At 41.6% G+C, this 26,726-nt stretch overlaps 1 long non-coding RNA gene across 1 annotated transcript in view; it reads left to right on the top strand.

The window, feature by feature from the left end:
- Nucleotides 1–16,165, top strand: part of LOC138759866 (uncharacterized) — a 37,865-nt gene extending 21,700 nt beyond the window's left edge. Inside the window, exon 3 of the long non-coding RNA XR_011355171.1 lies at nt 15,873–16,165. This is a non-coding gene — a long non-coding RNA (uncharacterized lncRNA). The remainder of the gene's footprint in view (nt 1–15,872) is intronic.
- The last annotated feature ends 10,561 nt before the right edge of the window (nt 16,166–26,726 follow it).

Below are 26,726 nucleotides of genomic sequence, written 5' to 3'. Positions count from 1 at the left end.
AAAATGGCAGGTTTTTATGGACATTTTTCACAGGATTCAGGACAAATTTATTCCAAAGTGGAGGAAAGGCTCTAGGAGATGCAAATGGCAGCCCTGGCTAACTAAGGAAATCAAGTGCATTATCAAGTCCAAAGGGAGTAATTATAAGATAGCGAAGCGGAGTGGGAAATTAGAGGATTGGGAAACCTTCAAAGAGCATCAGAGGGTAACTAAGAAAGCCATAAGAGACGGGAAAATGAAGTACGAGAGGAAATTAGCAGATAATATTGCGGAGGATAGCAAAAGCTTTTTTAAGTATGTGAAGAGGAAGAAATTGGTTCGGTCTAAAATTGGCCCTTTGAAAATGGGCAAGGGTGAAATTATTACCGGAAACAAGGAGATGACAGAGGAATTTAACAAATACTTTGCAACTGTCTTCACCAAGGAGGATATAGGTTATAGTCAGTTAGGGGGTAGTGGTCATGCGGTACCAAGAGACTTGGGGAACTTTACTGTGGAGGTAGGGGATCTAATGGATATCCGGGTCCAGAAGCAGGAGGTTATGAGTAAATTGTTGGGACTGAGGACTGATAAATCCCCAGGTCCTGATGGGCTGCATCCTAGGGTGCTTAAAGAGGTGGCTATGGAAATTGAGGAGGCACTGGTCGACATTTTCCAAAGTTCCATAGATTCCGGGGAGGTCCCTGAGGATTGGAGAGTGGCTGATGTGGTGCCGCTTTTTAAGAAAGGAGGGAGGGAGAAAACGGGAAATTATAGACCGGTTAGCCTGACATCAGTGGTGGGGAAGATATTGGAGTCCATCATAAAAGGAGAATTAGCAGAACACTTAGTCAGTAATAATAGTATAAGGGCTAGTCATCATGGATTCCTTAAGGGTAAGTCATGCTTGACTAACCTTCTGGAATTTTTTGAGGATGTGACAAAGAGGGTGGACTCGGGAGAGCCAGTGGATGTGGTGTATTTGGACTTCCAGAAGGCCTTTGATAAGGTACCGCACGGGAGTCTAGTGGGCAAGATCAGGGAGCATGGTGCTGACATGGATAGGAAATTGGTTAAGAGATAGGAAACAAAGGGTTGGAGTAAATGGGTCTTTTTCAGAATGGCAGGATGTGACGAGTGGAGTGCCTCAGGGATCGGTGTTGGGTCCTCAGTTGTTTGTAATTTATGTTAATGATTTGGATGAGGGGATTATAAATAACATGAGCAAATTTGCAGATGACACTATAATGGGTGGCGGTGTGGGGTGTGAGGAGGATGTAAGGAAAATGCAGAGGGACTTGGACAGGCTGGAGGAGTGGGCGGCTAAATGGAAGATGAATTTCAATGTGAACAAATGTGAGGTTATTCATTTTGGGGGAAGTAATAGGAAAGCTGAGTATTATTTAAATGGAGACAAGCTAGGAAGTGGGGAAGTGCAAATGGATCTGGGTGTACTTGTTCACCGGTCACTGAAGGCTAGCATGAGGTTCAGAAAGCTGTGAAGAAGGCAAATGGAATGTTGGCTTTCATAAAGAGGGGATTGGAGTATAGGAACAGAGACGCCCTTCTGCAGTTATACAGGGCCCTGGTGAGACCCCACCTGGAGTATTGCATCCAGTTCTGGTCTCCAAACTTGAGGAAGGACATACTAGCTATAGAGGGTGTGCAGCGCAGATTTACAAGGTTAGTTCCAGGGATGGCAGGGTTGTCATATGCAGCAAGGCTAGAAAAACTGGACTTGTATCCATTGGAGTTTAGAAGGATGACGGGGGACATGATTGAAGTATACAAAATCATCAGGGGGATAGACAAGGTGAAGTCTGATTACTTGTTCCCAATGATGGGGGAGACGAGGACTAGAGGGCATAGTTTAAGAATACAGGGTAGGCCCTTTAGGACGGAGATGAGAAAGCATTTTTTTACCCAGAGAAGTGTGAATCTGTGGAATGCTCTGCCACAGAGGGTGGTAGAGGCGGATTCGCTGACTATGTTCAAAAGAGAGTTAGATAAGACTCTTGTGGGTAACGGAGTTAAGGGTTATGGGGATAAGGCTGGAAAGGGGTACTGATGGTAATGATCAGCCATGATCTAAAATGGCGGTGCTGGCCCGATGGGCCAAATGGCCTACTCCAGCTCCTATTGTCTATTGTCTATTGTCTACAGTTTTTCTACTAACAATAAGTAGAAATTCTGCCCAGCTCAGAAGAAAAAGAATCTCAGGGATGTTTGTGATGTCTATGCATCCACCACTTTTTTGTCTAACTCTGCATCCTGTCTATATTTGTTAGCTACAAAAACTTTCAGCGCTATCCACAACTCCTCCAACATTTGAATCATCTGCAAACTTACTGATCCATCCTTCCGCTTCTTCATCCAGGTCATTTATAAAAATCACAAAGAGCAGGGGGGTCCCAGAACAGATCCTTTCAGAACTCCACTAGTCACTAAACTCCAGGCAGAAAACTTTCTGTCAATTTCTACTCTCTGATTTCTTCCTACAAGCCAATTTTTAATTCACCCAACCATCATTCCATGGATCCTATGCCTCATGACTTTCTAAATGAATTTCTCATGGGGGAACCTTGTTAAATGCCTGATTAAAATCCATTTGGACCACATTTATCGCCTTATCTTCATAAATTTCAATTAGACTCGTGAGCCATGACCTTCCCTTCACAAAGCCATGCTCACAATCCTTGACTGGACTGTACATCTCCAAATGCTCAGAGATTCTATTCTTAAGAATCCTATCCAATCACTTGCACACCATTAACGTAAGATTCACAGGTCTATAATTCCCAGGATTCTCTTTTTAAACAAAAGAACCACATTTGCCATTCTCCAATCCTCTGGCATCTTCCCTGTTTCCAAGGAGGATTCAAACATCAAAGCCAATGACTGAGCTATCTCTTCCCTCTCTTCCTACAGCAATCTGGGGTATATCACATCCAGTTCCAGGGATTTATCAGTCTTAAGGTTTTTTAAGAAGATCCAACACTTTCTTTTCCTCAATCTCAACATTGTCCAGCCCACAATCCTGTTGTGTTCCAACCTCACAATTGTCACATTTGTGGCCCGAAATGTGAAGTTAATAAAACATTAAACACAAGTCTTATCAGGTAAACTTCTCTGGGTCCTTTATTCTACAGTTTCCTTTGTTCTCTTGCTTGTGTTCCTATCTCTCTCTCATACCACGTGACTTCCGGTACATCTCATACATATTCATTATCATGACATCCCTCCTTTAATCAGAAATAAACTTTACCTTCACTTACCAATATCCCTTGGAAACATACAAACATTGTAACTAATGGTAATACTATAACTCAACTACATAAAATTTACTTCCTACAGTACTCATACATGCACTTTATGATATAAGATTAAATACTGTCCCAAAGTTCTTATTAAAACTATGGCACAAAGTCTTCGTATCGTTTGGGCGCTTTCCGGTTTCGTTTCGGCCTGCCTGCGATATTGTCGTCGCTTCTCGGTTGTTCACTCTCAGCGTCGGAAATACTGCTCACCACGGCTTCGGGTGTTTCTGGCGCTCTAGTCACTTCATCAGGAGTGCTGGTAACTGCCTCTGGAACATCATCAGGTCTCTCAGTTTCAGCATCTTGTATTGGCCTTTCAACCTCTTCACTTGATATATCTCTGGACTGGTACCTTTTTACACCTGATACATTTCTCTTATACAGGACTCCAGTCGGAGACTTGACTGTTACCATACTGCCACTTCTGGATACAACAGTATAGGGTTGATGGTAATAAGGTGTGTCTAGCTTACCACCAGTTTCATGCCTCACTAGAACATTATCTCCTGGCATGATGTCTGAGTACTTTGCTCCACGTTTCGAATCTGTGTACAGCTTTGCTGCACCTTTCTTTTCAGCATCGTGGTCCCTCATCTCCTGGTCATCTCGGATTTCCTTTATTTCTGGCATTTTTGTGCGGATTTTTCTCCCAAAAAATGCTTCTGCAGGACTTTTTCCAGTGGTTGCATGAGGCGTTGCTCGATAGACAGCTACATAAGATAGCAATGCTTCTCGCCAATTTTGTCCTTCTGCGTGTGCAATCCTCAATCGTTTTTCAATGGACTGATTTTGTCTCTCTACTTCTCCGTTGGCTTGCGGCCATTTCGGAGTTACTTTATGATGGTGGATACCTGTGGTCCTCATGTATTCCGCAAATGTCTCTGAAATGAATTGTGGACCATTGTCAGAGTATAATGTAACAGGCAATCCATATCTTGCGAATATCTCTGCTAACGCTTGTATTGTTTTTTCAGTGGTTGTGGACCAACACCACGTACTCATAGTATCTGCTGTAGTAATCTATCACTACCATAATTGATTCACCCGTCGGTAAAGGTCCAAGAAAATCAACAGCTACGTCGATCCAAGGTCCAGTCGGAAGTTGCGTACTCCGGATCGGTTCTGGCGGATTACTCCTACTTGTGATTTGACATCCGTGACAAGTTTTAACAAATTTCTCGGCGTCTTTATCACAACCTGGCCACCATACCTTGGTCTTGAGGTTTTGCTTGGTACTAACAATACCTAGGTGTCCTTCATGCGCTAAGGATACGATCTTCGGTCTCAATCTTTGTGGTATCACCAATCTGCAACCTCTCAATACACACTGTCCGATGCAACAAAGTTCGTCTCTAATGGGAATGTAAGCCTTGTGAGTACACTTGTCCCATTGTCCACTCTGTATGCATTCTCTTACTTCCATGAGTTCTGGATCACGTTCGGATTCTCTCTCGACCTCCTTCGTAGTCACAGCTTTCGGTGTCACCTGAATAGATACGAAGCGTACAAAGCTCTCTGTTTCTGTTCCCAATTCTGACTTGGTTTGTGGACCACCATCCTTCACCAATCTGGACAGCGGATCAGCAATGTTTGCTTTCCCTGCAATGTGGATTACTTTATATTTGTAGGGTTGTAGTCTGAGTACCCATCTCTCTATTCTGGCACATGGTTTGGATCTAGGTGCATAGATCACCTCTAATGGCTTATGATCTGTGATGAGTTCAAATTCAATGCCGTATAAATATGCATGGAACCTCTCACAGGCCCATACAAGTCCGAGTGCTTCTTTCTCTGTCTGAGAGTATCTTCTTTCCACATCTGATAACGATCTGCTGGCATAGGCAATGATTCTTGGTCCTCCATCATGCATCTGGACCAACACTGCTCCTAAACCAATTGGGCTGGCATCCGCTATGACTTTGGTTGATGCCGCCGGATCGTAATATCCAAGTGTTTTTGCATCTATCTGGCTTTGCTTCAGCGCTGTGAACGCTTTCTTCTGCTCAGATCCAAAATGAAAAGGTACTCCTTTCCTGGTTAATTTCCTTAGTGGTTCTGCCACTGTAGCGAAATTAGGAATGAACTTTGCACAAAAATTGACCAATCCTAGGAAACTCCTCACCTCTGTTGCGTTCTGAGGTGCACGTGCCTCTGCAATAGCTTTCACCTTGGCCTCTGCAGGGTTTAGTCCTTCCTGTGTAAGTCTGTGTCCCATGAAGTCCATTTCTGACACACCGAACTGGCACTTGCTTCCATTCACGGTAAGGCCTGCCTCCTGTAGTCTAGATAGTGCACGCCTCAACCGTTGGTCATGCTCTTCCTTCGTTGGTGCATGGACTATGATGTCGTCAGAAATGTTGGCAACTCCAGGAATGCCTTGAATCACTCGATGGATTTCATACTGGTAGATCTCCGAAGCTGCATTAATTCCAAATGATAGTCTCTTGTAACGATACAATCCACAGTGAGTCACAAATGTTGTCACATCTTGGGAACCTGGATCCAGCTCTAATTGATGATAGCCCCATTTCAGATCAATTTTTGAGAATATCTTACTGGTAGTTAGTTCTTGAAGTATACCACCCTGTTGGTATAGGGTGTCGTTCTCTAATTATAGCTTCATTGGCCATTCTCATGTCAACACATAGTCTTATGTCACCCTTTGGTTTGGGCACAATTACTACGGGACTGACCCATTGTGTCGAATGTTCCACCGGTTCAATAATGTCTTGTTCGATCAATTCTTTAATTTTGGCTTCGACTTTCCCACGAAGTTCAAACGGAGTTCTGCGCATTGGTTGCGCCTTGTGTTTGACCGTTTCATCTACCGCTAGCTTCAATTGTCGACCTTTCAGCTTTCCTACTCCTTGGAAGACTGCGGGGAATTCTTGCTTCATATCCTCATATGACTGAATTGAATTGACACAAGCTCCAATATGAAGTATTGCCAGGTCTTGCACTGTGCTTCTACTCAGCAATGGTTCTCCCCTCTCTTCTATGACCATAAACTCTGCTTCAGTGTACTTATCTCCAGCTTCAACAGTTGCAGTAAAACATCCAATGGTCTGCAATGGCTTGGTTGCTGTGTATGGATATAGTTTCTTGGAACACTTCTTTGAGGTACAGATGATCTTTTTCCTTTTCAACTTCTCCCATAAATGTCGATCAATCACATTACTGTCATGCCTGAGTCTACAATGACCTGAACTGTCACTCCACCAATGATCACTGGGACCTTCTCATGATGTATTTCATTCAACGTAAATTGGTAACAACTCTGTTCCTCCTGGGTATCATCATCGTCACCATCGATCTGGCGAATGGTATCTTTCTTTCCAGGATATTTTCCCCCAGGCTTTGCCTTTGGAAGTTGTACTCTTCCTCTTCTGGTCTGCATTGGACTTGCTTTTGCACTTCTTTGCAAAGTGGTCCTTACCTCCACACTTTCTGCAAACTTTGCCTTTGGCCGGGCAATAGGGGTCTTTTCCAAAGTGACCTCGGTTTCCACATCGATAACACTCCACGTCCTGTGTCAACATATATCTTGGCTGATTATGGCGATGTGAGAGCCTCTTAATTTGCTGGCTTGAGTTGTCTTTCAGGGTCATGGTATGAAATTGCCCTTCAACAGCCTCTAATGCAGCAGCAATGGTTAAAGCATCGGTGAGTTCCAACTCACTCCCTCTTTCCAGTAGACGTCTTCTGAGTTTATCTGATCTGCAGTGCTGTACAACTTGATCCAATAATTGGTTGTCCAAATCAGCTGGCATGTAATTGCATCCAACAGCTAGCTGGCGTAGTCTCATCACGTACTGAGCAATTGTCTGGCCATCTTCTTGTCTCGTTCTCCGAAACAAATGGCGTTGAAATGTAGCATTCGGTGTCACTACATAGTGTGCATTTAATGTATCTACCGCTTTCCGGTACTCATCCTTTCTTCCAGTATTCAAAAGTGTCTTAAATGTTTCCCGAACTGAGGGTCCTGCTGTGAAAAGAAGTAACGCCCTCCTCTGCGCTTTTTGTTCAACTGTACCGGTATCTAGAAATAGGCCACGACTGTCGGCGTAGGATTCAAATTCTTCTAGCCATGCCTTCCACTTCACACTTACAGTGCTTGCATCACCCGTTGGGTCAAAATGAGCAATTCCACTATGTGTTAGAAAGTCACCGTCTGCCCCAGCCATGAGGAAATATTCCAGCCCCAAAAGTACTGAGTCAAAGAGAAAATTCTTATCACCTTGAAGTTGTCTGTAAACCTCTGTAATCTTGTTTAGTCTTTAATTTTCTTCAAGCTTCTTTCATCCTCGTTGCCAATGTCACATTTGTGGCCTGAAATGTGAAGTTAATAAAACATTAAACACAAGTCTTATCAGGTAAACTTCTCTGGGTCCTTTATTCTACAGTTTCCTTTGTTCTCTTGCTTGTGTTCCTATCTCTCTCTCATACCACGTGACTTCCGGTACATCTCATACATATTCATTATCATGACAACAATTACCAAGGTTCTTTTGTGAATACTGAAGAAAAGTATTCATTTAGGACCTACCAAACCTTCTCCATCTCTAGACATGTTGCCTCCTTTATCCTTTAGTAGCTTTACCTTCATTCACGTCATCCTTCTGTTTTTCACATTCGCATTGAATGCCTTGGGGTTTTCCTTAACCCTACTTGCTAAAGCCTTCTCCTGCCCCCTTTGAGCTCTCCTGTCCTTTCTTCCTGCTTTCGAAATCGAATGTATGCTTCCTTCTTCCTCTTAACAAGCTGGCTCACCTGTTTTGTTAACCACAGTTCCTTTTCCCTATCATCTTTTCTTTGTCCCCATGGGACTAATGTATCCTTTTTAAAAAAAATATTAAATTTAAAAACACAAAAAATTCACTTATTTTACAATAATGTAAATCCATAATAATGTGGTACATATATAAAAAAGAAAAGAATGAGAGAGAAAGAACCCCCCCTATAACCACCCCCATCCTCTCCCTCTTCCCCTACAAAGCAAAGAAGAAAGTGGGACAAGAGATCTTTAACAGGAGCGGTCCTTACTATAAGACTTCATTTAATGTACAGAGACCTTATGCAGAAAGGGAATACCTGAGATTCATTTAAATAATCATACCCACTGTTTGTAAATATGGGTACCATATTCTCCAAAATATATGTTATTTATCTCTTAAATTATAAGTAATTTTCTCAAGTTTCATACAACTCCGAACTTCTACATGCCATTTTTCCATTCCCAAGTCTATATCAGATTCCAAGTTAGAGCAATAAATTTTCTAGCTATTGCTAAAGCAATTTGAACAAACTTCACATGATAGATAATCAATTTTAGTTTAGGTTAACCCCTCTAATATCATCCAAATAAAATAACATTGGATCCTGTGGGAATTTAACCCCCATTAATAAAATACCTATCTCCAACCAAAAAGATTTAATCTTAGTACACTGGCAAGTAAAATGCAGAAATGTACCCACTTCCTGTCCACATCTAAAGCATAAATCCGAAAAGGTGTAGTTCAATTTATGTAACTTTTGTGATGTCAAATATTACTGATGAATAAAATTATAGTATGCAAACCTATACCTCACATTTATTGTGTTTTTCATACTTTCTCTACATAACTCCATCCAATTGCGTTCATCTATTTTCTTATTCAGATCTACTTCCCATTTTTGCCTTGATTTATGTAATCCTATTTTCCAAGCTTTCTTTTGTAACAACCTATACATTACTGAAATAAATGTCTTTGTATCTCCATTACACAGCAATGACTCCACCTCTGTCTCTGCTGGCAATAATCGATCTTGACTGAAATTTTCGCATAAAAAATTCATAACCTGATAATAACAAAGACTGGTATTCTCAGATATCTTAAACTTCATTTTACTAAAAGTAATAAATTTCCCCACTTTGAAGAAATCCTCAATATTCTTACATAAAATGGAATAAATCTATTTTGAAATAAGGTTGTTCTTGACATTAAACCTCCACCTCCTATCTCTTCATCAACCTTATTCCAAAGCACAATTAAATGTTTCAATATAGGAGTTTCTCTTTTTGCTATTAACAATCCTGAATTCCATTTATAAATAAATTCTTGTGGATTTTCTTCCCCTATTTTACTAAGTTCTATATTCACCCAAGCTGAAATTTTATCTGTCATATATTACATTAATAAATTGCAACCAGGCTGCTTTATAACAATTCATAAATTTGGGGAGCTGCAAACCCCCTAAATTATGCCTCCACACTAATTTTTCCAAAGAAATCCTTGCCATTTCCCCTTTGCATAGAAATTTCATAACACAATCATTTAATTCCTTCAAAAATTTTTGAGGAATTAACATTGGAATCGATTGAATATGATATTGTATTCTAGGAAATACATTCATCTTAACACAATTTACTCTACCTATCAAAGTAGTAGGTAACATATTCCATCTCTCCAAATCATCTTTTATTTTATTTAATAACAGTGAGTAGCTTAACTTGAATAAATTTTTTAACTGTGGTTCCACACAAATACCTAAATATTTTATCCCAATGTGTGCCATCTAAATTGAATTACTTTCTTGCATTGTGTATAATTCTCATTTACTAAGGGCACAGGGACAAACCTATCCTGAACCCTGCACAAGTATTCTGTAAACTTCCTCCTCATTAGTTCTGTGCCTTAACCCTTGAACATCTGTTTCCCATTTACGTTCACTATTTCCTGCCTCATGCCATCATAATTATCCCTTCCCCAATTAAACAGTTTCCCATTTAGTCTGCTTTTATCCTTATTAATAGCTATGCTAAAGCTCAGGGAGTTGTTGTCACTCTCATTGAAATGCTCCCCCTCCGAGAAGTCCGCCACCTGACCAAGTTCATTACCCAGTCTGAGCTCTCTTCTGGTCATCTGGTCCACATACTGTGTCAGGAATCCTTCTTGCATACACCTGACAAATTCTGCCCCATCTATCCCTCTTGCAATCAGAAAGTACCAGACAACATTAGGGAAGTTGAAGTCTCTCATCATAACAACCCTATATTTCCTGCACCATTCCAAAATCTGCCTACTTATTAATTCCTCAGTATCCAACGGCTATTTGGGCGTCTGTAGACTATGCTCAGAACAGTGATTGTTCCCTTCCTATTTCTGACTTTTACTCACAACAACTCTGTGGAAACTCCCTCTAGGGTCAGCGCCAAGTGGGACATATATGAGCATAGCCCCCCCCCAAGTGAGATGCTATGCCCCGTACAGTCACGGCCATCACTCGCCATCAGATCCCCCTCCCCACCCCCTCCCGCATCACTAGTGTGCATCAAGCATCAGTAGCATCTAGTGATGCTGGACTCAATAAAAGCAGCACCCTTGTTTCCTACATTGAGAGGGTGGATGGTCCCAGCATCCAACAGCACCCCCTCCCCCACCACCACTGAGCAAGTTTATGAACGCTCCACTGTGCCTTGTTGTAACATGCTAATGCCCCCCACTAACATTCATTTTGGCGCCAACCCTGACTTCCTCTGCAGGTTCCTCCCTTTCTATATCTGTGATATTATCCCTGAGCAGTAATGCTATTCCCCCATCTCTTACCTCCATCCTATTCCTTTTAACCCTCTGTACCTGCATCAGCCAATCCTGCCCATCCTCTAGCCAAGACTCTATAACAGCCACAACATGGTAGTTCTGCATACTGATCCATGCTCTAAGTTCATCTCCTTTATTCTTAATACCCCTAATGTTGAAATAGACACATTTCAAACCCTCTAATTGATTACATTTTGCTTTCTCTCCTGCCTTCCCTTCCTCACAAACTCAGAACACATTGCATCATGTTTTTGACCTTCTGCCTATTCTCTGCACTCACATTCTGATTCCTTACCCCCTGCCAAATTAGTTTAAACCTTCCCCAACTGCTCTAGTAAACCTACCTACCAGGATATTGGTCCCTTTCCAGTTCAGGTGCAGCCTGTCCTTTTTGTACAGGTCAGACCTTTCCCAGAAGAGATCCCAATGATCCACAAATCTGAATCCCTGGTTGCTGCTCCAACTCTTCAGCCATGCATTCATCTGCCACAACTTCCTGTTCCTACCCTCACTGGTGCCGTCACAGGCGGCAATCCTTAAATTACCAACCTTGAGTTCCTGCTTTTCTGTTTCTTTTCCAGCTCCTTAAATTCCCTCCTCATACATACTCTTATGTATGTTATTGGTCGTCACATGGACCACAACATCTGGCTTTTCACCCTCTGCCTAAGAATGCTGTAGACTTGATGAGAGACGTCCCAGACCCTGGCACCTGGGAAGCAACATACCATCTGAGAGCCTTGATCTCATTCACATAACCTCCTATCTATTTGCCTAACTAATGAATACCCAATCACTATAGCTCTCCTCTTAACCCCCCTTTCCATTTTGAACTGAAGGACCAGTCTCTGTACCAGAGACATGACACCATAATTTGTCCTGGTAGTTCGTGCCCTTCAACAGTATCCAAAACGGTATACATCATTGAGGAGAATGGCCACAGGCATGCTCTGGACTGTCTGCCTATTCCCCTTCCCTCTCCTAACAGTCACCTGTCTTCTGACTTTTGGAGGGTGACTGTCTCCCTGAAGGTCCTATCTATCACTGCCTCTGCTCCTGAATAATCCAGAATTCATCCAGCTCCAACTCCAGTTCCTTAACTTGGTCTCCAAGGAGCTGCAGCTGGATGCACCTCTTGCAGGTGTAGAGGCAATATGCCTTCCCAGATTTCCCTCATCCTGCATTTAGAGCATTTGACTGTCCAATCTGCCATTTCCATTACCTATTTTAAATAATTTGTAAAGATTTTACCTCGCTTTATTTACTGGAAATAAGCTCATCCTTAGCCTCTGCTAGCAGAAACCTCTTGAGCCAAAGCCTCCCACTCTTACACTGATCCAGTCATATACTGGCTGCTCTACATTCCACTTGAGCTTCCCCTCTTTTTATTTGTTACTGCGCCTTATCTGTAGCACTCACTCCAATCAATCACATTTCGTTTTCATGTTTAAAATGTTCTCTGTTCCCTTTTAAACTCACCTTCACAAAGCCTGGACCCGACCCTCTGGTCACTGAGTCCTCACTCTGCCTCTCTTGACTGCTGTCCCAACACTTACCAGTGATAAAGTTTCCACAATCAACTAGGGCCCCCTAGCAAGAATGAGAGTGTTGGGGGAAGACGATCGGAGTTTCACACCATGATGACATCTCAGGGAAAAGTTCATACAGACCTTTATTGGCATTTTATTACTAATGAAAAAAAAACAAGCTCTCACAAATCAGCTCTACAACATGTTTGCTTTCTACCCATGGCCTGGAAGTGAAAGTGTTAAAATCTCAGGAGGAAAATCTGATACATACTGAACAGAAGACATCTAAGAAGGAAGCAGATTTGGCTGAAACTGTACAACTTGGTCGTTATGTTGTGTGGACCTAGTGCATCTTTTAAGCAGAAAATTGTCAAAAGGAGGTCGATTTAGAACAGCCTCCGGGGTTGCAGCTGTAATCAGCTTGTTAGGTTTATTTCAGAGAAGAAATATGCTGCAAGGTTGTCTATTCCCAGCCCAGTAAGGGTGAAGAGGTCAGGATAGATTGCTGGACATCATATGAAAGCTATGTGACTTTCCTGAAGAAAGATTTCTCTTTTACACAATCTTTAGTTCTGTTTACCTCAAATAATGAGGCAGTTGGTTTTCGCTATTGAAACAGATAGAAAATTGTAATTTCCTTGCTCATTAGCTAATCTGTCCTTCCCTGGTGATCCCACTTTGATATGGATGCTAAGTATTTTTCTTGCCTTAATGGGTCGATCTGGATCTATAGAATGCCAACATCATACCTTATCAAGTAAGAGGGGAATAAGTTGCAATAAATTATCAAGATAAAGAATGCACTTTTTAAAATGCCTCAGTCATATTCACACATCTATGGATCATTTTAAAAATACAAGAATTAATTCACAAAATTTATTTAATCTCCATGCAGAAACAATCACTTTTAATATCATTCTATGATCTGTTTTTCAGATGTGGTAAGTTTTTTTTTACAAAAATATTGAAATTCATTCTAGCTCCCAGTTTGTTGATTGCAAAAATCATTATGAGGATGTGATGGATTATATTATATTTCATATTGTATATACATATGTTTTTGAAGGAGATAGATTGTGTAGGTCACAAACACAAACACTCACAAAATGGATCTCATTTAATATGCAAGAGCTTTGTTCAAACCAGACATTCTGGGCCCAGTGCCTTTGTAAAGACAATAAAACTGCTTTGCTAGAAGTTTTCATAAGGAGGTGCAAAAGAAGAACTGAGCTCAAGAGACTTCACAAGTAGGTGTAAATTGAACATGCTGTGTAGTAATGGATTATTGTTTTGTTCTCAAAGCAACAGATGAAATGGCTCAGAGGTTTTGGTCTGGTGCCGCAATCTGTCTGATTGCAGTTTGTTTTTCTAAGAAGGTCATGTGGTTTTGCAAGCAGAGAGAGAGAGAGAGAGAGAGAGAGAGAGAGAGAGAGAGAGAGAGAAGAAACAAAACAGGCTTTCACTAAGGGAGAGTGAGAGAGAACTGGTTTCTGTAGTCATGGTAAGCTGGTGGCTTGTTGAAAACCTATTTTGAAGACAGGTTGTAAGTTCTGAGTTCAGCCTGTTCAAAACCCTTGTGGTCCATACAAGAGGAAATGGCAAGCTAGGGTGTTTCACCTGAAATAAGAGAAACAAGTGGAACTTTGTGGTAACCTGCGGAAGAAGAGGTTATAAATTGGAAAACCCTAATGGGGCAAATTTCTTCAGCAAGAAAATGAAGTGGCTGATCGGAGGGAATCAGTTTGTGCATGTCCAATGAACAAGAAATCTCTCTCTGAAACCAATAAGTACCTTCCTGAGTGGTAACCAATTACCTTTAAGTACCAGATCTTGGTGAAAATTCATAAATATTAAATTGTGTGCACAGTATAAGAATTGCCTGATACCAGTGAACTTGGAGGAGTAAGAAGTAAGATTGGACTGTAAATCGAAGAACTTTTCTGAACTTATGCACATTACATACAAATGTACTTAGAATTAGAAGGGGGTTAAGTTGGGTTAACAGTAATAAGTTAAAGTCTGATCCTTTTTTTTATGTTAAAAAAAAATTAAAAGAATCTTTTGTTTAAGTAACCATTTGTCATGGCGAATTTCTATTGCTGCTGGGTTTTGGGGTCCTCTGGGCCCGTAACCATGATAAATCTTTCTCTACATATCAAGATTATTGCTAGATTTTCTGAGGAGCAGTAAGAAAGCTTGAATTGGAAATGATCCAGCTTGCCAACCCATGCATAATAACACAATAAAAACAATACAGACTGCAGAGTTGCAGAGAGAGAATCAAGTTAAAACACTGCAAAGACAATATTATTTTTGTGAGTAAGATCTGTTTAGGAGCCTGATAACCCTGAGAAAGAAACTGAAAGGAAAGATAGAAGCAAGTGTGGCCTGGGTGAGTTGAATTTTTAATATGCTGGGTGCTTTTCCAAAGCAGCGGGTAGTGCTAGATGAAGTTGATGGAGGGGAAAGTGTGTGATGGTCTGAGCTACTTTCTGCAGTTTCTTGTGGATATGTGCAGAGCTGGTGTACTTTCTTGGCTATTGCATCAATGTGGTCAGACCAGGACAGGTTGTTGGAGATGTTTATTCTGAGGAACGTTAAAGCTGTCTATTTTCTCTACCTCAGCACCATTGAGGCAGACGGGAGTGAACTCCTCCCCTCTTCTAGAAGTCTATGACCAGCTCCTTGGTCTTGCTGACAATGGAGGGAGAGGTTGTTTTCGTAGAACAAAGATTCAAGTCCTTCTATATTATGATGGACATACATATTCAAATCTAGGGCAGAAAAACATGAATATTTTAATGGTCATACTACCCATGTATTTTTAGCTTAGATTAATCAGTATTTTAATTCTTAAATTTTCAACTGTGATGAATGAATTTGTAGTGTATGGTAACTTGAAAATAATGAACCAGATCAGATACAAAATTTTAAACAAATTATTGTATACTCAAACACCATTATTACAGAGGACTGTAAATTCAACTCTTCTTTTGTTAATAGTGTGAAAATCAGGATACCAAGTGGTTATAATTACTTTGTAATAATTAGGCAAGAACTTCACAGTAACCTCTCCATGCATAGGAATCATGGTTAATATTGCATAGTTCAGAATATGTAACAAAAGTATTTGCTATATTTCCAAAGAAAAATATGCTTTTGCTATTCTTAATACAGTACATATTCCCTATTCTTCTGAAGATGTGTTTTAACACATCCATGTTAGCATTTGATTTTGTAGAACAGACAAATCTCACAATCTTGAAAAAAATAGCAGATGCCTAATAGTATTTAAATATCATTTGTGCCAGTAATTATTTTCTATTCCATGGGCAGCTATTACCAGATTTTAAAATGTCTATAAAAGTCAACAACTTAATAATATTTGAAAGTTGAAGTTCTACCTTTTTAATGAAGCAGAAAGCAGCCATTGTAGATATATATCATCATTATTTCTTGTTACTTAGAGGAAGGTTCCCTGTGGTCTCAGATGATTTACAGAGGGCAGCAGAAGATTTGGGAGAAGAGCTCGCAGATGATTCAAAAATAGTAAGGCCTCAACCACCAGCAGTAACTTTCAGAATATCCGAGACACAATCAAGCTGGACAAAGGAGTAGCCAATTATCAGGGTCTGGGTACTAATGTGCCCCTAACAATGACCAGGAATTTATACTAGAGAGCCTTGCTTTGTCTCACCCTAATACAGAGGTGGCCAAACCTGCTTAAGGTAGGAGCCACATACAATAAACTTCAGATGTTTGAGAGCAGCAAGACATGAAAAATATTACATGTTTTTACTCTTACATGAATATTTGATACAAAAATTTTACATACATATTATGAAATACATGTATGTAATAATATTTATTAATGTATATAGGTTTTAAACTGCTCATTTGTATTGGTTTCATTAATCAACATATACTCGTGGAATAGTCAAATTCTATGGACAAATTTTTGGGGTAAAATTTAGGAGGTCAATTATTACACACGTACAACTTTTGATCTCAGTAAGAACCAGCACTGTTTGAAGCATCAGGAGCTCAGACGGGCGACCGGCAGGGACCAGGTGGTAAGTTCATGTTCGCAATGTCAGGAGCTCCGATGGGTGGGTGAATGCCACCATCACACGATTGCAAGCCACATCCCAAATACCTCTGTGAGCCACACATTCATGTCAAAGAGCCACATGTGGCTCTGGAGCCGCAGTTTGGTCACCCCTGCCCTAAAACAATACTTCTCAAAAGAAGGAGGCACTGCTGAGCCCCTGAGTGGATGGGGTTTCGTGGATGCCTGGCACCAGTGAAATTGTATTCATTTTCCTTTTTTATTGCATGGAGCAAGCATTTAGTTCCAGGATCCTAACTTACTAGATGAATGAGTACTACCCACCATGTCAATCTCACTTGTCAATCTCAAGTCATCCTGTTCAACTGGCTTTCTACCCACTGTCTGCCATGTACAACTTTCCTGTGATACTATTTAACAGACACAAATGTAATAGCACCTGAATTTAAAGTGTGAGAATATGTTACAATAGCTTGAGCATTACTCTTTATCTAAGTAAATCCTATTGATCCAGTGGTATTTTATACTGGATTACAATTGCTCTTGTATGTTGCAAAACTCCAAACTCCAGCTATCTGATGATAATATTTAGATAATTTGTGAACCAGTCCACTGACTTCACCAGTTGTATGGTTACAATTCACTCTTGCTCCAAATATAATCAATCCCCCAACAGGCGCTGTATATCTTTTACTTCAAGTGTGTTCATGTGGTTCTTGTCCAAAGGATGCAGTCACAAATCAATGACTTGGAGACTGTCATGGAGAAGGGAACAGAAATAACAACTTTTCTTTTAATTTTCCTTAAAGCCACTGCACCCTACAATTACAAATTATATACCACTTGTTAACCTATTTGTTGGAAAGGGTCCTAGTTTTCCAATTTGAAGGTATAATAATGAAACATGATTGCAGTAGGGATAAATACGCAGAGTGTGCATATCCTCCAGATGTTGAACTCTTAACTTTCAGCTTGGATTCCTGACAATCATCCAACCTTGAACTGGGAGGAGGGGGTGTGGGGGGGTTGGGGAGGTGCTATGATCAAGGTTAGCATTGTAAATATGTAAATGATATATTATTGACACTGAGAACAGATGAAGAGAAAAATTCAGTTAAGTGCACTCCTCATTCATAGTCCTTCTCTCACTCTTTATTTGACTCAACATAGCTGACACTATAGTTATATTTCAAACATTTCTATGATACTTATTATCAACATATTTTCTCATATCCTGGACCTTTGGCTTTATCCGAATACAACAAACTCATGTTGGCAGGACATTGTCTATACAAATGTTTGAAACTGATTTCTGTATTGATTGAGAAAAAAGTTTCTCATTCATCTTTGAGGAAGACAGCAAACTCAACAGACATCATTGTCTGGATGTCAATGCTTGGGATCCTGTGACGATCCCTGGCACAGATAAACAAGGCCATAGTTTTACCCCTGCTGGTCACACACACACACCATCAGTCATTATCCATTTTCACATTGCAGGGGAACGGTGACCCAACTTCATCCTGATGAAATTCCTGGGAATTCAGGACTTCCTGGGCCTTTCACACCACAGTCTAAACTCCTAAGATTTTGGCCTCCCCGGCAATTTAGGAGGAGTCCCCTCCCCCAACCGATGACACGTTACGCAAACTCACATCTGTCGGTCCCTCGCCTGTCCACCCCTCATTCCGTCCTTCCCCTCTGCTATTTGTCGCCCATCCCCACACACACCCCGACACCCCACCAACACCCTGACCCACCCCTCCCAAGCATGCGATATATAACATAACATAACAATTACAGCACGGAAACAGGCCATTAGGCCCTTCTAGTCCGCACCGAACCAAACACCCCTTTCTAATCCCACCTCCCTTTACAATGCCCATAATCCTCCATCTTCCTCTCATCCATATACCTGTCCAACCTTTTCTTAAATAATACAATTGACTCCGCCGCCACTATTTCTCCCGGAAGATCATTCCACACAGCTACCACTCTCTGAGTAAAGAAGTTCCCCCTCATGTTACCTCTAAACCTCTGCCCCTTAATTCTTAACTCATGTCCTCTTGTTTTAATCTTTCCTCCTCTTAACAGAAATAGTCTATCCACATCCACTCTGTCTATCCCTTTCATAATCTTAAATACTTCTATCAAATCCCCTCTCAACCTTCTACGCTCCAAAGAATAAAGACCCAATCTGTCCAATCTCTCCCCATACTCCAGATGCTTAAACCCAGGCAACATTCTGGTAAACCTTCTCTGCACTCTCTCCACTCTGTTTATATCCTTCCTATAATTAGGCGACCAGAACTGCACACAGAACTCCAAATTAGGCCGCACCAACGTCTTATACAATCTCAACATCACCTCCTAACTCCTATATTCCATGCAATGATTGATAAAGGCCAGCATACTAAAAGCCTTCTTCACCACCCTATTCACGTGAGTTTCTACCTTCAGGGAACGATGTACCGTCACTCCTAAATCTTTCTGCTCTTCTGTATTCCTCAATGCTCTCCCATTTACCACATATGTCCTATTCTGATTCTTCTTACCAAAATGAAGCACCTCACACTTATCAGCATTAAATTCCATCTGCCATTTTTCAGCCCACTTTTCTAAGCAGCCCAAATCCCTCTGCAATCCTAGAAAACCTTCTTCATTATCCACTATTCCACCTATCTTAGGCACAGTACATGCTTTGGCACAGTACAATGCAGGATGACTGGCCTACTTTGTTTCCCATAATCCCTCATTCTGCTGGAACTACTCTGGGAAATACAGCTGTGTGAGTGATTATGGTAAACAAGGATGGCCATTCATCCACATTTTGTGCTGTTGTCGTGACGGGCCAAAATGGCCTGCCGTTGTCAGGCGGTAAGTATCTTATAATTTGAATTTAAATTGCTTATGTGACGCAGCACGCAAGTGCTGACATCACAAGGCTTCCCTGCTTGGCCATTTGGCTCTTCATACCGCAGGGATAGTGTGGTCTGGGAAGATTTCCAGAGGCCGCGGTCCTACCTCAGGAAATTCCCTGATCAACCTTTTCACACTGCAGGTTCACGGGAGGGTTCCTAGAAATTTTCCAGGGAATTTCCATTTTACAATGTGGTGTGAAAAGGCCTATTGATGATCTGGTCGACCCTACTCAGGAAAAGAAACCAAGTACTGTACAAGGACGTTACATTTTAACTGCTAAAAACAGGCTTCAATTATTTTTACTTGGCATAACTATGTCTTTTTACAGAGGATGAGGAAAAGAAGGAACTGTGACCCATTGAAATATTTTTAATGTTCCAATGCTGGGCAGAACATGAATGGATGACCCAGGAGCACTGGGAGCCAGATCTGTGCTGAGGGTCAAAGGTAGACGGTGGTAAGCAATAGGTTGGCTTTAGTCTGCATTTTAAGTGGCCATGCTTTGCAATAGAAAAAGTGTGGCCCAGTTCACATGCTCTCTTTTCATTTCTAAAGCAAACACAACCTAACTGGAGATATTGTGAAAGCTGGAGTTGTAAGGTGGGGTTGTGATATTTGATACAGAGTGAGTCATAAACTCGGCAAAATAAATGCTTTAAAATGGAACAAAGAAAAAAAATGCAAGAGTTTGGGAATTTTTTTTTGAGCACATGTTTAAATGCTGAATTTTGACCTGCTTCTGCTTCTCTTTGTTTTGGTTTAACTGTACCTTGAATATGGTAACAAAGGCTGCAGAGATTGCAGACAGTATCATAGGCCAGTCTTGAAAAAACACACTGGATTCTTAGAAATATATGATACAGTTTACATCAGCCATATGGTGACAGCATTATTAGCATTTCCACATCAGATAAGCCATAAATTAACAGATTTAGTCTGTTTATATGTTGCCATTTTATCAATGTTACAGATACAATCCTCTTGATCTGGTTCCAGTGTAGTTCAGCCCAAAAAGAATACAAGTGAGTATGAAGCTGACCACAATGGACCAACTTTGTATTCTTGTATGCATCAGATATGTGGGATGGATGTGTAATTTTTGCCTATTTCTCTGTCCATTTGTGGAAATGCCAAATATACAGTGTTCAAATCAGGAAATCCTTGTGGAAAATTAGCCTCGAAATGTTTAAGAACTGGTACAAATCTCAACTGAATGAGGAGGCATTAATAATATTTTTTGGTGTCTGAGTCAATTGGTTTACATAATTATTCATAGCTCCCAGTGCAAGTTTCGGCTGATGAAGAGATCTTGCCAGTGAAGAAAATGGAACATGGGGTAAAGGAGGAATTTTATAAGGTGGGTAAACTATTAAATGGATGGCAGAAATGAAATATTCACAGCCTTTGAAAGTAACAACCTATCAAGATCATTTGTCAGGGGTGAAAGAGAACACAGATGTTACAGATGAAAATTAAAGAAAAGGAATATCCATGCGCCGGTATGGATCAGTGGTCCATTCTTTGGGATACAAAAGTGTATTTATTCTCAAAGGCTCCAGGATGTGCAACAGAAATGGCACTCCGCATGGAATGTAAATTATATACACTGACAAAAGACAAAGAAGGAAAAACCCAACACCCAACCCCAACCAACCAATTTTCCCTTGCAACCGCTGCAACCGTGCCTGCCTGTCCCACATCGGACTTGTCAGTCACCAACGAGCTGCAGCAGACGTGGACATACCCCTCCATAAATCTTCGTCCGCGAAGCCAAGCCAAAGAAAGAAAGAAAAGTTAAGGAATATTATGTGGAGTACAAATTACAATGTGAGTTTAATTGGCTCTCCCTGTCTACTAATGATATCATTACATTGTGGCAACGCACATATTTGATGGCCAGGTGAACCAGCTCCGTGTTTTATGCGGGCGCTATCAGAACTGCCACATCAAAGAGAGCGTTGCGCAGCCTTCTTTTCCGGTATAAGCTTGGGCCCCGCACGCTCGCAGGTAGCGCGCTTATTTCACAATGAAGTAGCTTTCAGCGCACAGGGGCGAGAGCTTCGAATGCCTTAAAAGCGGCAGTGCGCTAGACAAAATTTAGCTTGCGCGTTCCAATGAGCCCATCGACTGCTGGCCTCGTTCTTTCACTTGTTTAGCATTCTTGCTACAGCATGTTCATTTCTTCATATGCATCTTAAAAATCCAAAATAAAAGAAAATGTTTTTGCTGTCTGAGTTGTGCGAAAGCTGTGCAAGAAGTGATAAAGGGTAGAAAGTAAGACACAAGTTGTAGAAAAGTGTTCTATGTATCAAAACCATGTTTGTAAGAATCAATTGCTTCAAATTTTCTTTTGAATGTCCATTGACCTCCTTGATTCAACCTCCAAAAAGCTGAAACAATATCACATCAGCCTTCAATTTTCAGAAAAGAAGAAAATGAACATATTTGGATCTCGGCCTGGTGTTTGAAAATTGGCCCCAGAATGCCTCGAACTACCATAATGGCAATTTTGTTAAGTTTTGCAAAATTACTGAACTCCTGTTGGAAAGTGGCATAGGAAATATCTATATTCAGTAGTTTCAAGAGGAAGTTCAAATAAATAGGGAAAATGTAAATCTTTTGGAAAAGCGACAAAGAACGATTGAGTGTTCAGTACAAATTTAAGTACAGAATCAAATTTTTGGAGATTAAGAACAATTTTGGAAGTATGCTTAGTAGAAAAGTTGACAGTCTGAATGAATGCATTAATGCCTAATCATAGTGGGTGAAATGGCGAAAAGTGCGTGTCCAGCATATTGGTGTAGAATTAATGTAATTTCAAAGGTCTTTCATTTTAATGTAAGTGTGCAATTAATTGGTTGAAGTTTCTCTAGACTTTGAAGACAGTAATGCAGCATACTGGAGAGACAAAGTAATTGGGTAGACAACATCCTGGGAGATTAGCCAAAAGGTGAGGGTAGGAAATAAAGCAATTCTCTCCTTTTTTTCAATTGAGATTATTATTTTTTTGTACATGGCTGCTTACCTGATAAAATTCACATGATCTCAACATTCCACCTTACAAAAAAGGGTAGCTTCAAGACAGGAGCTAATACATTAGAAGGAAAAGTAGTGTGATTCCATGAGCTGTGCCATAGATCATCCTCAGATATGTCCTTTACCCCAGCTTTACAACACATGTAAACGTACGTTACTTTGTGTTTTGGCTACACAAAGGAACTGTGCTCAAACATCTTCATTAATGTGACATGCAGTTTAGATATGCAAGCTCAACCTTCACTTCAAGCCAAAGTTCAAGAACAGTGGAGCCCCCAGAAAGAGGTTCAATGTTGGAAACTTGCAGTCAGACGTAGTGAGAGGAAACTTCCAGGCAAACTTCCAAGCAAAGCTCGAGGATGCAAACTGCCTCACGGACACGTCTCCTGAAACCCTCTGGGATCAGCTGAAAATGGCCATACTGCAATCCACTGAAGAGGTACTGGGCTTCTCTTCCAGGAAAAACAAGGACTGGTTTGACGAAAACAACCAGGAAATCCAGGAGCTGCTGGCAAAGAGGTGATCTGCCCACCAGGCTCACCTTGCAAAGCCTTCCTGGCCAGAGAAAAAATGAGCCTTCCGTCTTGCATGCAGGCATCTTCAGCGCAAACTCTGGGTGATCCAAAATGAGTGGTGGACTAGCCTCGCCAAACAAACCCAGCTTAGCGCCGATATTGGCGACACCAGGGGTTTTTATGAGACACTAAAGGCGGTGTACGGCCCCTCACCCCAAGTCCAAAGCCCTCTGCGCAGCTCAGACGGCGAAGTCCTCCTCAGCCACAAGATCTCCATCCTCAATCGATGGTCAGAACACTTCCAATCCCTTTTCAGTGCCAACCGCTCAGTCCAAGAATCCACCCTGCTCCAGCTCCCTCAACAACCCTTGAGGCTAGAGCTGGATGAGGTCCTTACCCGGGAATAGACATATAAGGCAATTGAACAACTGAAAAGTGGCAAAGCAGCAGGTATGGATAGAATCCCCCCCCCCCCCCCAGAGGTCTGGAAGGCTGGCGGCAAAGCTCTGCATACCAAACTGCATGAGTTTTTCATGCTCTGCTGGGACCAAGGAAAGCTGCCTCAGGACCTTTGTGATGCCATCATCATCACCCTGTAAATAAACAAAGGCGAGAAATCAGACTGCTCAAACTACAGGGGAATCACACTGCTCTCCATTGCAGGCAAAATCTTCGCTAGGATTCTCCTTAATAGACTAATACCTAGTGTTGCCGAAAGTGTCCTCCCAGAATCACAGTGTGGCTTTCGTGCAAACAGAGGAACTACTGACATGGTCTTTGCCCTCAGACAGCTCCAAGAAAAGTGCAGAGAACAAAACAAAGGACTCTACATCATCTTTGTTGACCTCACCAAAGCCTTTGACACTGTGAGCAGGAAAGGGCTTTGGCAAATACTAGAGCGCCTCAGATGCTCCCCCAAGTTCCTCAACTTGGTTATCCAACTGCATGAAAACCAACAAGGTCAGGTCAGATACAGCAATGAGCTCTCCGAACCCTTCACCATTGACAACAGCGTGAAGCAAGGCTGCATCCTCGCACCAACCCTCTTTACTATCTTCTTCAGCATGATGCTGAAACAAGCCAATAAAGTCCTCAACAATGAAGACGCTGTTTACATCCGGAACCGCACGGATGGCAGTCTCTTCAATCTGAGGCGCCTGCAAGCTCACACTAAGACACAAGAGCAACTTGTCCGTGAACTACTCTTTGCAGACGATGCCACTTTAGTTGCCCATTCAGAGCCAACTCTCCAGCGCATGACGTCCTGTTTTGCGGAAACTGCCAAAATGTTTGGCCTGGAAGTCAGCCTGAAGAAAACTGAGGTCCTCCATCAACCAGCTCCCCACCATGACCACCAGCACCCCCACATCTCCATCGGGCACACTGAACTCAAAACGGTCAACCAGTTTACCTACCTCAGCTGCACCATTTCATCAGATGCAAGGATCGACAACAAGATAGACAACAGACTCGCCAAGGCAAATAGCGCCTTTGGAAGACTACACAAAAGAGTCTGGAAAAACAACTACCTGAAGAAACACACAAAGATCAGTGTGTACAGAGCCGTTGTCATACCCACGCTCCTGTTTGGCTCCGAATCATGAGTCCTCTACCGGCATCACCTACGGCTCCTAGAACGCTTCCATCAGCGCTGTCTCCGCTCAATCCTCAACATTCATTGGAATGAATTCATCAACATCGAAGTACTTGAGCTGGCAGAGTCCGCAAGCATCGAATCCATGCTGCTGAAGACCCAACTGCGCTGGGCGGGTCACGTCTCCAGAATGGAGGACCATCGCCTTCCCAAGATTGTGTTCTATGGCAAGCTCTCGACTGGCCACCGAGACAGAGGTGCACCAAAGAAGAGGTACAAGGACTGCTTAAAGAAATCTCTTGGTGCCTGCCACATTGACCACCGCCAGTGGGCTGATATCGCCTCCAATCTTGCATCTTGGCGTCTCACAGTTCGGCGGGCAGCCACCTCCTTTGAAGAAGACCACAGAGCCCACCTCACTGACAAAAGACAAAGGAGGAAAAACCCAACACCCAACCCCAACTCACCAATTTTCCCTTGCAACCGCTGCAGCCGTGCCTGCCTGTCCTGCATCGGACTTGTCAGTCACCAACAAGCCTGCAGCAGACATGGACAAAAAGAAAAATTTTAAAAATTATAATTGGGTGGAATAGTCAGCAAGATTTTTTTAAACTATACAGCATGGTGGAAGACCCTTGCAGCCATGAAGTCCATGCAGCCCAATTACACCCAATTAACCTACAAACCCTGTATATTTTTGAGAGTAGGAGGAAACCAGAGCACCGAGAGGAAACACATGTAAGTCACAGGGAGAACATACAAACTCCTTAGAGACAGCGGTGGATTCAAACCTGGGTTGCTGGCACTATAATGTCATTGTATTAACTGTGCCACATCTTAAGTCATGAGAGATCAATGAAATCTTGAGTGGGAAGGGTATATGCGCCAGAGTGTGGTCTAAGTTTTAGCCCTGATTCTCAAATGTTACTTTCCCTGAATGTATTTATTTTTTGGGAGATGATGGACTGAATGATCTATACATTCCTTGAAGCTGCTTTCGCTCTTACTTTTCAAATAACTCTTTTAACAAAGTGCAGGCCCATTTCTCTTCCAGGGTCTTCAGACCATTCCAGTTAATGGCGAGATTTTAGTTGCTGTGGCAGTTTGCAAAGTTAAAATGATATTTTTAAGGGGGAGCGGTGTAATGAGGTTGAGTTGAGAGAGAGAATAGCAGGAAGAATGTTAGGACGGGCAGTAGAATCATGGAAAAAAAAGAAAGGCACCCAGTTAACTATGTTTAGGGTGGACATGTATACCTTGGTGAACTATCAGAAAAATATCAGAAGCAATGTGACCAATCCTTAAGAAGAAGAAAAAAAACATGAACTGTGCCAGAATGGGTAGTTAGGTGATCAGAAGTTTTGTTGGAAGGATAATGAGAAAACAGGAGGTAATCTCGAAAGTAACTTCAGCTAGAGTAGCGATAGAAGGAAAAGATGTGTATTCAATGTCATACTCTCGAGTGAGGTTTGATTTAAAGGACAACGTGAAAGGGAGTTGAATGTGGTATAGGCAGCCAAGTAATCTGGTTGAATCTTGGGCAAATTTATCATTGAAAATTTGTAGGTTTTGTTAGATGATTAAACAATACTATGGTGCATGGAGGACCTTAGTCTTACAAGACAGCCAGCCTTGGAGAAAGTTTATGGTCTGGATAATCAGTATTAAAGGGTTTTGGATGACTGGTGGTTCTTGTACTGCAAGCACTTTCAGTGTTGGAACTAATGTAATCCACACCAAAGGCATTCAGGATGCATTCTTTAGACTTAATGGAGATAGGAATGCAACTATAGAGACAATTAATAGCTGGATATTGATAGCTGCAGCAATAGTGCAGAGAAGGAGAGGAGGAGGAAGTAGAGTTGAAGGTTTGAATAGGGCTTTACATAACTTGAGGATGATGATTTTCCAGGGCACACAGTAGGGAATGAGGTTGGTGAGAAGGGGAACATGGATGGTGAGTCATCTTAGTGAACAGGGGGTCTTCTATTAGAAACATGAAACATAGGAAAATAGTAAGGATTAGCACTTGCCTGTGAATGTGGGTGGGGGTGTTTACAAGCAGTGACAATACAGGGAAACACAGAAGGGCAGTGAAATTGGTGGAAACAGAGCAGAGAATGGTTGATATTACAGAAGATGAGGAGATTATTGCAGAGCTGAGAGAGGAAAAGAAATCTGAGAT

This window comes from Narcine bancroftii, chromosome 4 (genome assembly GCF_036971445.1).
Source record: "Narcine bancroftii isolate sNarBan1 chromosome 4, sNarBan1.hap1, whole genome shotgun sequence".
NCBI classification, from domain to species: Eukaryota; Metazoa; Chordata; class Chondrichthyes; order Torpediniformes; family Narcinidae; genus Narcine; species Narcine bancroftii.
This window is presented reverse-complemented; position numbering and strand designations above follow the sequence as displayed.